Genomic DNA, 13,608 nt, shown 5'->3' with positions numbered 1-13,608 from the left:
GAACAATTAAAACTAGTAATTAACAAGATCCAAGTCACAAATCAACAAGGGAAGATCAAATTAAAACTAGATCTAGAGAGGAACAAGGGTTTCTCCCTCTAGAATAACAAAAGAACCAAAAACTAACTAAAAATTATGTCCTAGTGTAAAATGAGTGATCCCCCCTTTCCCCCTAGCATCCTTGGGTCTTTTCATGCAGAAACAGCTTGAAATTGGGCCTAATGAGCCTCAGAAATTGCCAGGAATGATTTCCTTTATTGAGGTCACGTGCAGCTTTCCACACGTGCGCGTCATGCGTGCGTGCGCGCCGATTGCTTTTGCGATCCACGCGTGCGCGCCAAGTGCGCGTGCGCGTCAATAGAAGTTTTCTAATCCGCGCGGATGCGTCCATCCTTGCGCGCCGCTTCCAGCCAATCCCGTCCACGCGTGTGCGTGGAGTCCGCGAGCGCGCCGATGCTGCTTTTCCCAAGATTTCAATTCTTCATGTTCCTCCCTTTTTGTACATGCTTTCTCCCTCTCTTCTAAGTCATTCCTACCCTATAATTCCTGAAATTACTCAACAAATACATCACGACATCGATTGGCAATAGAAGAGAATTAAAATATGGCAATTTTAAGGCAAAATAAGCATGTTTTCCATCATGGAGAAATATTGGGAAGAGAACACAAAACCATGCATTTCTTGTGAATAAGTGTGAGAAATATTGATAAAATCCCCCAAAATAAGCACAAGATAAACCACAAAATCGGGGTTTATCAAATCTCCCCACACTTAAACCAAGCATGTCCTCATGCTTAAAATAAAAAGACCAAAGATCATGATGAGAAAGGGTTTATGAAATGCAAACTACCTAAGTGGATGCATGCAACTAATGTAAAATCATCTACCTACTTGGTCAAGAGTAAATCTATCCTCCGAGAATACATGTGAGCATATAGGGTGAAAATAGTATGTAATTCATGAATCCCACCAAATTGAATACCACTAAAGAGTGCATATGACTTTCTAAACGAACGCTTGTGAAAGCCGGGAACAAGCATTGAGCATCGAACCCTCATCGGAAGTGTATCCGCTCTATTCGCTCAGTTGTATAGGGTTCGTCACTTAATCTTCTCCTAATCAAGCTTTCCAAGATTTGTCTTTCATCTAACAATCAACAGTTACTCGATGCATGCTTACAAGTATCATGAGGTCTTATTCATGGGTTGTAACGGGGCTAGGGTGAAGGTAAGGATGTATATGGTCAAGTGGGCTTAAAATTTGAGTCCTTGATCAACCTAGGATCCACTAGACACATAGAATAACCTATAAAACTACAATACATTACCTAGCTACCCTTGAGTTTTTCTCTTTTTGCACACTCATGTGTTCTTTTCAATTCACACCCATATGCATTGTTTTTATTACTTTATCTTGGGGCATTTTTATCCCCTTTCATTGCTTTCTTTTTTTCTTTCTTTCTTTTTTCATATATCCCCTTTTCTTGAGGTTTCTTTGTGAACCAAAATTTCAATGCATACAGTTTAATCATTCAACACATGAGTATATTCCCAAATCCTAGAATTTTCAATTACACTACAATTACACACCTATATATCTACCCGAATTTCCCAAGTATACCCTCCTATTTGAATGATACACATCCTAACTTACCTAAGCTAATCAAGGATTCAAATTTAGGGACATTCATGGTAAAAGGAAGTTATTGTTTTGACCAAGTAACTCTATAGAAACTAACTATCATGCAAAGGGTATTTACAAGCAAAACTAACTACACATGCAATATATTAACTTCTAAGCGAAAGATAAATCATGGGTATTGAGGGGAAGAGAGTGTTACCCATGGAGATCGGTCGAACGACCTCCCCACACTTTAGAAATTAGCACGGTCCTCCGTGCTACGAATAATACGCAAGGGACAGTCAGGACCGGAACTTTCACCATCCCCTTCATCAGAGCTCCCATCGCTTGGGTTTGAGGTGGATGTGAACATTTCGGGTTCTTCCATGCTAGGGGTAACACAACGCAGAAGCTTCTTGATGTAAGTATACTGGCGGTGGTTGCGCCGCTCATATCTATCAAGCTTCCGGTGAAGATCTTCTATCCTTTGATGTGTGGATCTTAGTGGTGGTGATAATGAGCTAGAAGGAAAAAGAAGTGGCAGGGCCATGTCGAGGCTTGGTTTGTTCATGGGAAGGTGTAGGTATTTTCCACTTGGGACCACATCGCCCTTAGCCGGAACTATAATCTTCTTATCCTTAGCTTCCCAAGAAACACCCGCAGCAACAACTAAGTCAGATACCAATGCTGGAAATGGCAAATTACCCCGGTCATAAACTTGACTCATCGCTTGCTTGACAAGAAGCGGAATGTTCACCGGCTTCTCCGTGAGAACACACCAAACAAGCAAGGCGAGGTCTGCCGTGAGAGACGACTTGTGGGTGCTAAGTAGCACATAATGAGATAGGATCTGGGCCCAAGCTCTAGCTTCCACAGTGAGGAAGCGAGCATCAATAGACTTTGGCCTCATCCACAGTCGACCATGAATCCAAGATGCCTCTGGTTCAGCAATGACTAGGAGAATCGAGTCCCAATTGAATCCATACTTCTCTCGCTGACGTAAGACTTCTTGGTAGCCATCCATGTCACTTGGCACTGGTAGAATATTAAGCACTTGCTGAATAGCCTCTTCTGAAACTGAGACTTTCTTACAGCATATGTACACCGATTGAAGAGAGGGAAGATAGTAGTTGGTGTAGAATTCTTCCACCCAAGAGAGGTTGATTTCCCTTCGTTTCCTCAAAAGAAACTCCCATCCTCGCTGTTCAATGCGAGGCAAAATATAAGGAGCGACCTTGTCCGGCAGAGCGAGTAGATGCTCAGGATGATAGTTCCTTACAGCTTTGGAGGGAAACATAATTTCACAGAAGCGGTTGGGGAACCTTGAAGAATCTTTCGTCGGTTTGCCCTTGTCATTCTCATCAAGAGGAGCGGGTGTCTTCCCTTTCTTAGATAGGGGTTTGGCTCCTAATGAAGAGCGCGCCTTAGAGTTTGACTTTTGGGGTGCCCTTTTTGTGACTGGTTTCCTTGGAGCTATCTCCTTGCCTTTCTTGGTGGCCATCCTAAAAAGGAGGAGAAGAAAGAAAAACATTAAACCCAAGAATCAATTTAGCGAAAACACGCAAGTGACTTGTGGTGCCCATGGTGAATGTAAAAGCAATGGTTATAACACTTGGCATGGGATGCAAGAGGAAGTAAAGCATGCAATGGCATGAGAAGAGTAGTCTCAAGCATCCATAATAAAGAGCAAGTCATGTTCAATTAATATCTAATAGGGAAGTATCAACTTTAAGCACACAAATTAGACTCAATGCATTTAAGAGAAAGCAAGTGAATGAGGAGGGAGCACCAATTGAAAAGTATATGGCTAAATGGAGCCAAAATGGTATATGTGCATTTCCTCGAACACTTGGCGTGCAATAATCAAGCAATGAGCAATTATGAGATACTAAACCAATTCAAAGCCCAAAATAGAACATCAATCATCACATAAACATCACACAATGGCAAAGGTTAGAGAAAGAATGACAAAAGATTTATTAATGCAAATTAAGCTCAAATTCAACATCCATGGAGAAATAAGGAAAAAGGGATAATAAGCAAACAAAGAGCAAGAAATATCATCATGCAAGTAAAAGAGAAACTAGGTAAAGCAATAAGAAGCATCTAATTAGAAGAAACAATGCAAGAAAAAATGGAAGTAAAGGAATGGAAGAAGCAAAACCTTGATGAGTATGAAAGAACAAGGTTGAATCTTCTTTTGTGAAGATGAGAGAGAAAATAGGAGAAGTGTAGTGCTACCGGAAAAGAGTGGTTGTCACCGGTGAGTGGGCAGAGACAGTGGTGGTGGATTGTGGAAGAAGAAGAAGAGAAGGGAAATGATGGATGAAAAGAAAAAGAAACTAAGGAAGAGAAAGGGTTGAGAGAAAGAAAAATAGGGCAGGGCGCGAAGGTATTAAACTGACTTGCGCAACCGGCGCGCGCGCGCAAGGTGCACTGGCGCGTCGATGAGGGTGCTAGCAGATGGCGCGTGCGTGTCAGTGACGCGTGCACGCGAGAGAGGTTGTGTCTCAAGCACAAAAGTGGCACAAAGTTGGCTCAAGTCTCTGGTTTTTGTACCAGAGTGAATCAGTGAAGCAGGCGCGCGAACGCGCACCTTGCGCGGACGCGTGCTTGAGGTGTTTCGCAACTGACGCGGACGCGTATTACGCGTGGACGCGTGGGTTTTGGCGCAAGGTTGGCCCAATTGTGGCACAACTCTCTGGTTTTTATACTAGAGAGTCCACATATCTCCATCGGCGCGCGCGCGCACCGTGCACTGGCGCGTCGATGGTTGAATTGCCAGGGTGCGCGCAGGCGACATGTACGTAATCACGTGGGTGCCTGGCGTGAGTTGGGCATGAAGTGGGCATAACTCTCGGGTTTTTGGCCCAAGAGTGGAATTTCTCTACCGTTGCGCGCGCGCACTGTGCGCTGGTGCGTCGGTGCTCTTCTTCAAAGAAAAAATTTTGTTTTCTTTATCCTTTTCTCATCCTATCTACATGAACATCCTATCTATCCAACAAAAGCAACAAAGCTAGCATTCCTATGCACTCTATTAATCATCAAAAGATCACAAAATTCACAAGAAACTAAGAATACAAATGAGATGGTATAAACAAGGAAGATCTTACCACGGTGGGGTGCCTCCCACCAAGCACTTTTCTTTAACGTCCTTAAGTTGGACGGTCCTTTTCTTAAGCTTCCTCTCTCCTTGGTGCATCCTCCAATATGTACACCTCTAGCTCTCTTGGGGCTTGCAACCATGATACTTCTTCACTCTATGTCCATTCACCTTGAAAGTTGCTTCACTCTTGGGATCAAACAATTCCACCACTCCGTAGGGCTTCATCTCCTTCACCTTGAAAGGTCCTTCCCATCTAGAGCGGAGCTTGCCAGGCATAAATCAGAGCCTTGAGTTGTAGAGGAGGACCTCATCACCTTCTTGAAAGTCCTTCTTCCGGATGTGATGGTCATGGAATGCTTTAGTGTTTTCCTTGTATATTCGGGCATTCTCATATGGCTCGTTCCTCAAACATTCAAGCTCCTCTAGTTGTAGCTTCCTAGCTTCACCCGCCTTGGCCAGATCCATGTTGCACTGCTTTACCGCCCAATAGGCTCGATGCTCAATCTCCACCGGGAGGTGGCATGCCTTACCATAGACGATCCGGAAAGGACTCATCCCTATCGGAGTGTTGTAGGCCATTCTATACGCCCATAATGCATCTCCTAACCGGAGGCTCCAATCCTTTCTTTGCGGATTAACCACTTTCTCCAAGATTCTCTTGATTTTCTGGTTGGACACTTCCGCTTGTCCATTTGTTTGCGGATGATAAGCAGTGGCAACCTTATGCGACACTCCATAGTGCTTGAGCAATGCTTCTACCTTCCTGTTATAAAAGTGGGATCCTTGGTCGCTCACGATTGCTCGTGGTGACCCATAACGGCATACAATGTGATTCCTTATGAAAGAAACAACGGCATTGGCGTCATCAAGGCGGGAAGGTATGGCCTCTACCCACTTTGACCACGTAATCAACCGCTAACAGAATATACAGATACCCACTAGAGTTGGGAAACGGTCCCATAAAGTCAATGCCCCATATATCAAATATCTCACAGAACAACATAGGTTGCTGAGGCATTTCATCCCTTTGGGATGCGTTTCCTGACTTCTGACACTGATGGCAAGACACACATAACCGGTTAGCATCCTTGAATAAGGTTGGCCACCAAAATCCACAATCCAACACTTTTTTAGCGGTCCTTTGTGGGCCAAAGTGGCCACCACATTCGGACGAATGACAAGCTTCAAGAATTGGTTGGAATTCGGATTCCGGGACGTATCTTTGAATTACTTGGTCCACGCCCCTCTTCCACAAGTGAGGGTCATTCCAAATATAGTATTTGGAATCACTCCTCAACTTGTCCCTTTGGTTTTTCAAAAAGTTGGGAGGGAAGATTCTTGCAACCAAGTAGTTTGCCATTGGGGCAAACCAAGGAAAGCTATCCGATACAGCATGCAAACTATCCAATGGGAATGAGTCATTGATCGGAAATGGATCAGTTTTTAAATTCTCAATGCGGCTTAAATGATCTGCAACCAGGTTTTGAGATCCACTCCGGTCCCTAATCTCAATGTCAAATTCTTGCAAAAGCAAGATCCAACGTATGAGTCTAGGTTTTGACTCATTCTTTATCAATAAGTACTTTAAAGCTGCATGATCCGTGTATACCACTATCTTTGAACCTAGCAAATAAGATCTGAACTTATCTAAAGCATGAACAATAGCTAGAAGTTCTTTTTAAGTAGTGGTATAGTTGGATTGTGCTGCATCTAGTGTCTTAGAAGAGTAAGCAATGACATAAGGGAGTTTACCATCGCGCTGTGCAAGCGCGGCACCCACAGCATGGTTTGACGCATCGCACATTATCTCAAATGGCAACGTCCAGTTGGGGCCTCGCACAATTGGTGTCGTGGTAAGAACTCTCCTTAGCTCTTCAAAAGCTTTTACACATTCACTGTCAAACTCAAAATCCACATCTTTTCAGAGTAGGCGCGACAACGGCAAAGCGATCTTACTGAAGTCCTTGATAAAGCACCTATAGAATCCTGCATGTCCCAAAAATGAGTGGACCTCCCTCACGGATGAAGGGTGAGGCAAAGTAGTAATAACATCGACCTTGGCCGGGTCCACAGAAATGCCTTCATGAGATACTACATGTCCTAACATTATACCTTGTTGTACCATAAAGTGACATTTTTCAAAATTTAAGACAAGGTTAGTGTCAACACATCTAGCCAGGACCTTGGCCAAGCTCTCTAAACAAAAATCAAATGAAGTACCATAAACGCTGAAGTCATCCATAAAAACTTCCAGGAAATTCTCTATTAGATCGGAGAAGACACTCGTCATGCACCGCTGAAAAGTAGCGGGTGCGTTACATAGTCCAAATGGCATCTTTTTATAGGCAAAGGTGCCAAACGGACAAGTAAACGTGGTCTTCTCCTGATCTTCAGGAGCAATATGTATCTGGAAGTAGCCAGTAAATCCATCAAGAAAACAGTAGTGAGATTTACCTGCCAAGCAGTCTAGCATCTGATCGATGAAGGGTAAGGGGTAATGGTCTTTTCGTGTGGCGGCGTTCAATCTTTTGTAGTCAATACATACTAGCCACGCATTTTGGACTCTTTTAGTGACCAATTCACCGTCGTCCTTCTTGACCGTTGTGATGCCCGACTTCTTGGGAACAACTTGAACCGGGCTCACCCACTCACTGTCAGAAATTGGGTATATGATATCCGCATCCAGTAATTGGGTGACCTCTTTCTTCACTATATCAAGGATGGTTGGGTTGAACCTCCTTTGCGGTTGCTTAACCGGCTTGGCTCCATCTTGGAGAAATATCCTATGCATGCACTTGCGGGGGTCAATTCCCACAATATCCGCTAGACTCCATCCTATTGCTTTCTTGTACTTTCTTAGAACATCTAGGAGCTTTTCCTCTTCTTCACTTGAGAGCTCACTAGCAATAATGACCGGAAACCTTTGGTTGTCCTCTAAGAAAGCATATTTCAAATGAGATGGAAGGGACTTCAATTCACTTTTTATCTCAAGATGAGGTTCCTTTTCATCAAGCTCATGGGATTCATTCTTGACAACTTCCTCATGTTCATCTTCTTGGTCATCCGTCTCCTCAACAATGGGGTAGCACAACTTGTCATGGTCTTCTTCTTGCACTTCCGCTACCACTTCGTCAATTACATCACATCGGAGCATGGAATGTTCTTCGGGAGGATGTTTCATGGCTTTCTCTAAATTGAACTTGATAGTCTTGTCCCCAACCCCAAAGGAATATACACCGGTGAAGGCATCTAACTTGAATTTGGAGGTTTTGAGAAAGGGTCTACCAAGTAGGACGGAGGTGACGAATGGATTTTTGATGGTATAGAATTTCACAAATGAATTCTCGTTGCAAGTATAGTTTCTAAACCAATCACTAATCCTATCATACAAAAAGTTGTTTGTCACTAAAACAAACCCCTAAAATTTATAAACCGAAGTATTCAAACCTCGGGTCGTTCTCCCTAGGAATTGTAATGAAGTGTCTTGTTATCGGTTGTGAGTTATATTTGGGGTTTTGATATGAAGCCTCTTCAATCCTTGGCTTAAATAACATCAGAAATGAGTTGGATTGGGCCCACAAGGCTTCTAAAATCGCTGGCCACGTTTTGCTTTAAGTGAACCAGGTGGCAGCAACGGCGCATGCGCGTACTATGCGCGTGCGCGCCACCATACGTGTAGCAACTATGGCAAATCTTATATCGTTTCGAAGCCCCGGATGTTAGCTTTCTAACCCAACTGGAACCGCATCATTTGGACCTCTGTAGCTCAAGTTATGATCGTTTAAGTGCAAAGAGGTCGGCTTGACAGCTTTCCGGTTCTTTCATTTCTTCATGAGTTCTCCAACTTTTCATGCTTTCTTTCTTCATTCCCTTGATCCAATATTTGCCTCCTAAACCTTAAATCACTTAACAAACATATCAAGGCTGGACGCGTGGGTTTTGGCGCAAGGTTGGCCCAATTGTGGCACAACTCTCTGGAAAATGTATGGAGGTTGGAACTTCTTCCCAAGAAACATATATGCACAAGGGCTAAGGACTAGCAAGTCTAATCCACAATTGAATTGAGTTATTAAATATTTTTACAAACTTGCATGAAGAATGATGATCATAGGTGAAAACATGTAATTGAGCATCAAACCCTCACCGGATGTGTTTGCACTCTATTCGCTCAAGTGTTTAGGGTTGATTCACTCAATTCTCCTCTATTTCATGCTTTCCAAGATTTGTTTTTCTTCTAACAATCAACATTTATTTCATGCATGCATACAAGTATCATGAGGTCTTTTCATTGGTTGTAATGGGGCTAGGGTCAAGGTAGGATGCATATTTGGTCAAGTGAGCTTGAAATTTGAATCTTTGATAAGCTTAAACTTCCCACCTAACCTATGTCATCCTATACAATTAAGTTCTAATCTAGCTACCCATTCTTCACTTTTTCACATACTCATGCATTTTCTTTTCATTTCACAACACTTATGCATTGATTTTATTGGACCTTGCCTTGGGGCATTTTGTCCCCTTTTTATTATTTTTTTCTTCTTTTTTTTTCTATTTTTTTTTTCTTTTCCATATTATTTTTCTTTTCTTTTTCTTTTGTTTTTCTCATTTTTTTTTCTTTCTATATACAAGAGCATCAATGCATAAGGTTTTACATTTGATCAATACATGAGTATGTACCCAATTCCCAATATTTTCAATAACAATACAAAATACCCTTTTATTCACCCAATGTCCCAAGGTTCCCACACTTGAATGATACTCACACACACTAGCCTAAGCTAATTAAAGATCCAAATTAAGGGACTTTTATTGTTTTCCGCTTTAAGGCTTGTAATGTGCTAAATTAAGAACAAAGTGGGTTAATCGTAGGCTCAAATTTGGCTAACAAAGGAAGATAAAAGGTAAGGCTATTTGGGTAAGTGAGCTAATAAAATGATGGCCTCACTCACATAAATGCATGAATACACAAAATAATGGACATAAAGAATCAAACAAATTAAAGATTACAATCATAGAAAGAGAATAATGCACACAAGAAGGAAAAATAAGTGGTTATAAGATGTAACCACATCATTAGGCTCAAGTCTCACAAGCTTGTGTTCTTAGCTCAAAACATGATCCACAATATATATAATTCAAGCAAGTTCTATGAAAAGTTTTCACTCAAATCAATTGACATGCCCTATAGATAGAAATCTTGAACAAATTTAATTATTTTGACTAAGCTTATTGTGTATGCATATGCAAAAATAAGAAAATGCAAGTAAAAATCCTAAAATCCTAGAATGAAATGCAAAAGTATTGGAGTTAGAAATTTGTCACCCAAGATTGCCAATCGGTCGGACGACCTCCCCACACTTAAAAGTTTGCACCGTCCTCGGTGCACTCAAAGATGAGCAAGGGGGTACGACGACTCTCCGGATTGCTATGTGTTCTTTCTTCCGCCTCCATGGTTGCTTGTGGTGCATGCGTTATGAAAAACAAAAATATAACACCATAAGATGAGAAGATATAAAAGCAAGGAAGCATACATTGTTGGAATGAGGTAAATCACTAGAATGAGGTGAGTGAATTAGTGTGACATTAAGAAATATTAGGTGTGTGAATTCTAAATTGCGCGGTTTAGAATACACATTAGCATAAAAGCTATGTCACAAAAGAAGCATGCACGTCACTTATCCTAGTGTGCTTGAGATGCTTTAAGTAAGCTTGTAAGGTAAGAAAAGCATTAGAGAGGCATGAAAGCATTCAAGTCAAACATATGGATGGATATAATCATAAAATACAATGCATTAAGGTAAATGCTCAACATTATCCATCAAGAGATTGCCTAATCAAAGAATACGGTTCAAATCACATGGTGGCTAGCTACAACATGCAATGCAAAAGAGTTATAAGCTCGAAGACAATTCTCATCACTTGGTATTTTTTCAAAAGGTAAGCATGAAGAACTCAAAACCAAGTAACAAAATATAAACTCAATCATAGAATCCAACAAAGATTATCTAAAAACATTCACGCTAAAATAGCATTTAGGAAATAAGGGATATAGCAATGTATAGTAAACAAAGTCAATACTCCAACACGTATAATGAAAAGAGAGAAAATAAAATGAAAGCTAAACGAAAACTAACTAATTAACTAACCAACTAACTAATTAACTAACTAAAATAAATGGTTATTCATGGTGTTTGGAAGTGTTGGATGAGGGGTAGGAGAAGGGAAGAAGAAAGGAGAAGAAAAGAATTGGAAAGAGGAGAAGAAAAGAAAAGTGGATGGGAGAAAGAAATCCGCGCGTACGCACACATGGCGCGCGCGCGTCGTTGGCTTATTTCGAGAGTGGCGCGTACGCGTCATGTGCGCGTGTGCGCAAGTGGGGTTTGTGCCAGAGGCACAACGTTGGCGCGGCGCAGGCACAACTCTCTGGAAAATGTATGGAGGTTGGAACTTCTCAATCCGCGCGTACGCACGCATGGCGCGCGCGCGTGGATGGTCGAAAATGCTGTAAGTGCGCATACGCGCCATGTACGCGTACGCGTGGATGGTGCTCTGTTTTTCAAAATTTTTTTTTCTATGTTTTTGCACCAATCCAAGCATTCCAAACCTCCAAGCATCTACCAAAACACCACAAAACCTTATTTAACATACTTAAACTACCAAACATACTCAACTAACTAAACAAAACATGAAATTAAACTAATTCTACCAATATATACAAAAGAGAAAATGAAAGGATTTTACCATGGTGGGTTGTCTCCCACCTAGCACTTTTGTTTATTGTCCTTAAGTTGGACTTATGGGGAGCTCCTCATCAAGGTGGCTTGTGCTTGTATTCATCTTGGAACTCCCACCAATGCTTGGTTCTCCATTGTGCCCCAAGTAGATTCTTCGTGGATTGAGCCAAGTCTTGATGGAGTTCTTCACAAGCTTGGGGCTCCCAAAGTTGATCCTCTTGTAATCCGGGATCCCACACTTTGTTTTCACACCCGTCTTGAGGTTGATCATCATTATTAGTCCAACCGGGTGGTGAGTGAGATGAATTCTCTATATAGTGGCCAACAATCCTCCTAGACCCATCTAATTGAGCACTACTCCAACCTTTATATCTCATGTTTGATGCATCAACCATAATGAGCCTTGATTTGCAACGCCAACCACGAAACATCTTTCGCTTACGCTTCATCCCACAAAGGATCCTAAGTTGACCATCCGTTTCAAGCAAGCCATACTCAAGTGGGACAATAAAGCTAATAGAGATGAATTTTACCCACTCAAGTGAAGGAGTAGATGGCCACCTAGGCAAAGATGCTTCCAAAGATCTTGACAAAGCATAACCAACCCCCGTTCTTCTATTTCTAGGGACTTCCACCTCTTCACAAGATTTCTCAATTATAATCCGTTGTTCAACAATTTTATATAAACCTTTTCTCCTACTCAAGTCATAAATGGGAGGATAAGAAAAATTTACCTCCACATTACTTTCCATCTTGTTGGGAGAAGGTTCTTCATGCTCAAAGGATTCTTCACCACTAAGGTTTGATGCTTGATCTTCATCACCAAGGGAACTCACTTCTTGCTCTATCCCATCCAAATCTTCATATGGAATATGTCTTGGAAGGTGTGCACTTTCCTTCCTAGCATCAATTTCAATCATCTTGGAGGGGTTTTCTTCAATTCTAGATTCCCATGGAGGCTCCGCATCTCCTAAGTCTTTAACCAATTCTTCCCTTTCTTCAATAATCATAGCTTCCTCCAATTGTTCCAATACAAAGCAACTTCCCTCGTTCTCCACCAATCTCTCCTTCATGCTATGTTCTTCATTTGATTCTCCACATGTAGCCATGGAAGTTCCTTGAGTGTTCAAGCATTGGGAGGCTAATTGATTTGTTACCGCATCCAAGGTGGCCATGATATTTTGCACATCCCTTTTCATCTCTTCTTGCCCTTGAACAAGAACACCAAGGGTTTCATTCATTAGAGATTGGGGTGGGTGGAAGGGTTCATTAAATTGGGGAGAGGGTTCATAGTAGGAAGGTGGTTCTTCTTGGTAGAGTTGTGGTGGTTCTATGTTTTCCACTCTTTCCACTTGTTGCACAACACACTCCATGGTTGCTTGAAATTGATCCAATGCTTCCTTGAGACGATCCCTTGACTCTTGTTCCTCTTGGATAATATGATTAGGATCATATGGCTCTTGGATTGATGGACATGAATATTCTTCCATGGGAGGTTGTGGTGGAAAGTGGTATTCATCTTGTGGTTGAAAATTTCCATACATTTGTGGTTGAAAATTTTCATACAATTGGGGTGGTTCATCTTGGTAATAACATGGAGGGGGTGGCTCTTGGAAGTAGTAATGTTGAGATGGTGGTGGCTCTATATGTGGTTCATATGGCTCATACGGTTGTTGTAATGGTAGATATGGATGAGGGTCATATGAAGGTGGTTGGTGAAAAGTGGCTTTTGAGTATGGTTGAGGGTTATGTTGAGGGTATGGCTCATAGGCATATGGTGGTGGTTCTTGAAAGTCACAAGGGAGTTCACCATAGCCATTAGATTGATATGCATCAAAGAATGGCTCTTCTTCATAGTGTATTGGTGGAGGTTGTTGCCATGAAGATTGATCATGTGCATGTGGCTCTTCCCACCTTTGGTTATCCCATTCTTGATACACATCTTCATTGTAGCCCCCATTACCTACAACATAGTTGTAATCACACTCATAGCCAAAGTGAGAATTCATGATAGCAAGAGAAAATAAAAATAAAATCAAATAAGAAGCAAGAAAATTAAATGGTAAATGGTAAGAAAGTAAACTAATGGCTAAAAAGGTCTTGGCAAGGGTTGGTGGTCAAAGATCTCTATCCTAATCACTAACCAC

This window comes from Arachis ipaensis, chromosome B06 (assembly GCF_000816755.2).
Source record: "Arachis ipaensis cultivar K30076 chromosome B06, Araip1.1, whole genome shotgun sequence".
Lineage (NCBI taxonomy): Eukaryota > Viridiplantae > Streptophyta > Magnoliopsida > Fabales > Fabaceae > Arachis > Arachis ipaensis.
This window is presented reverse-complemented; position numbering follows the sequence as displayed.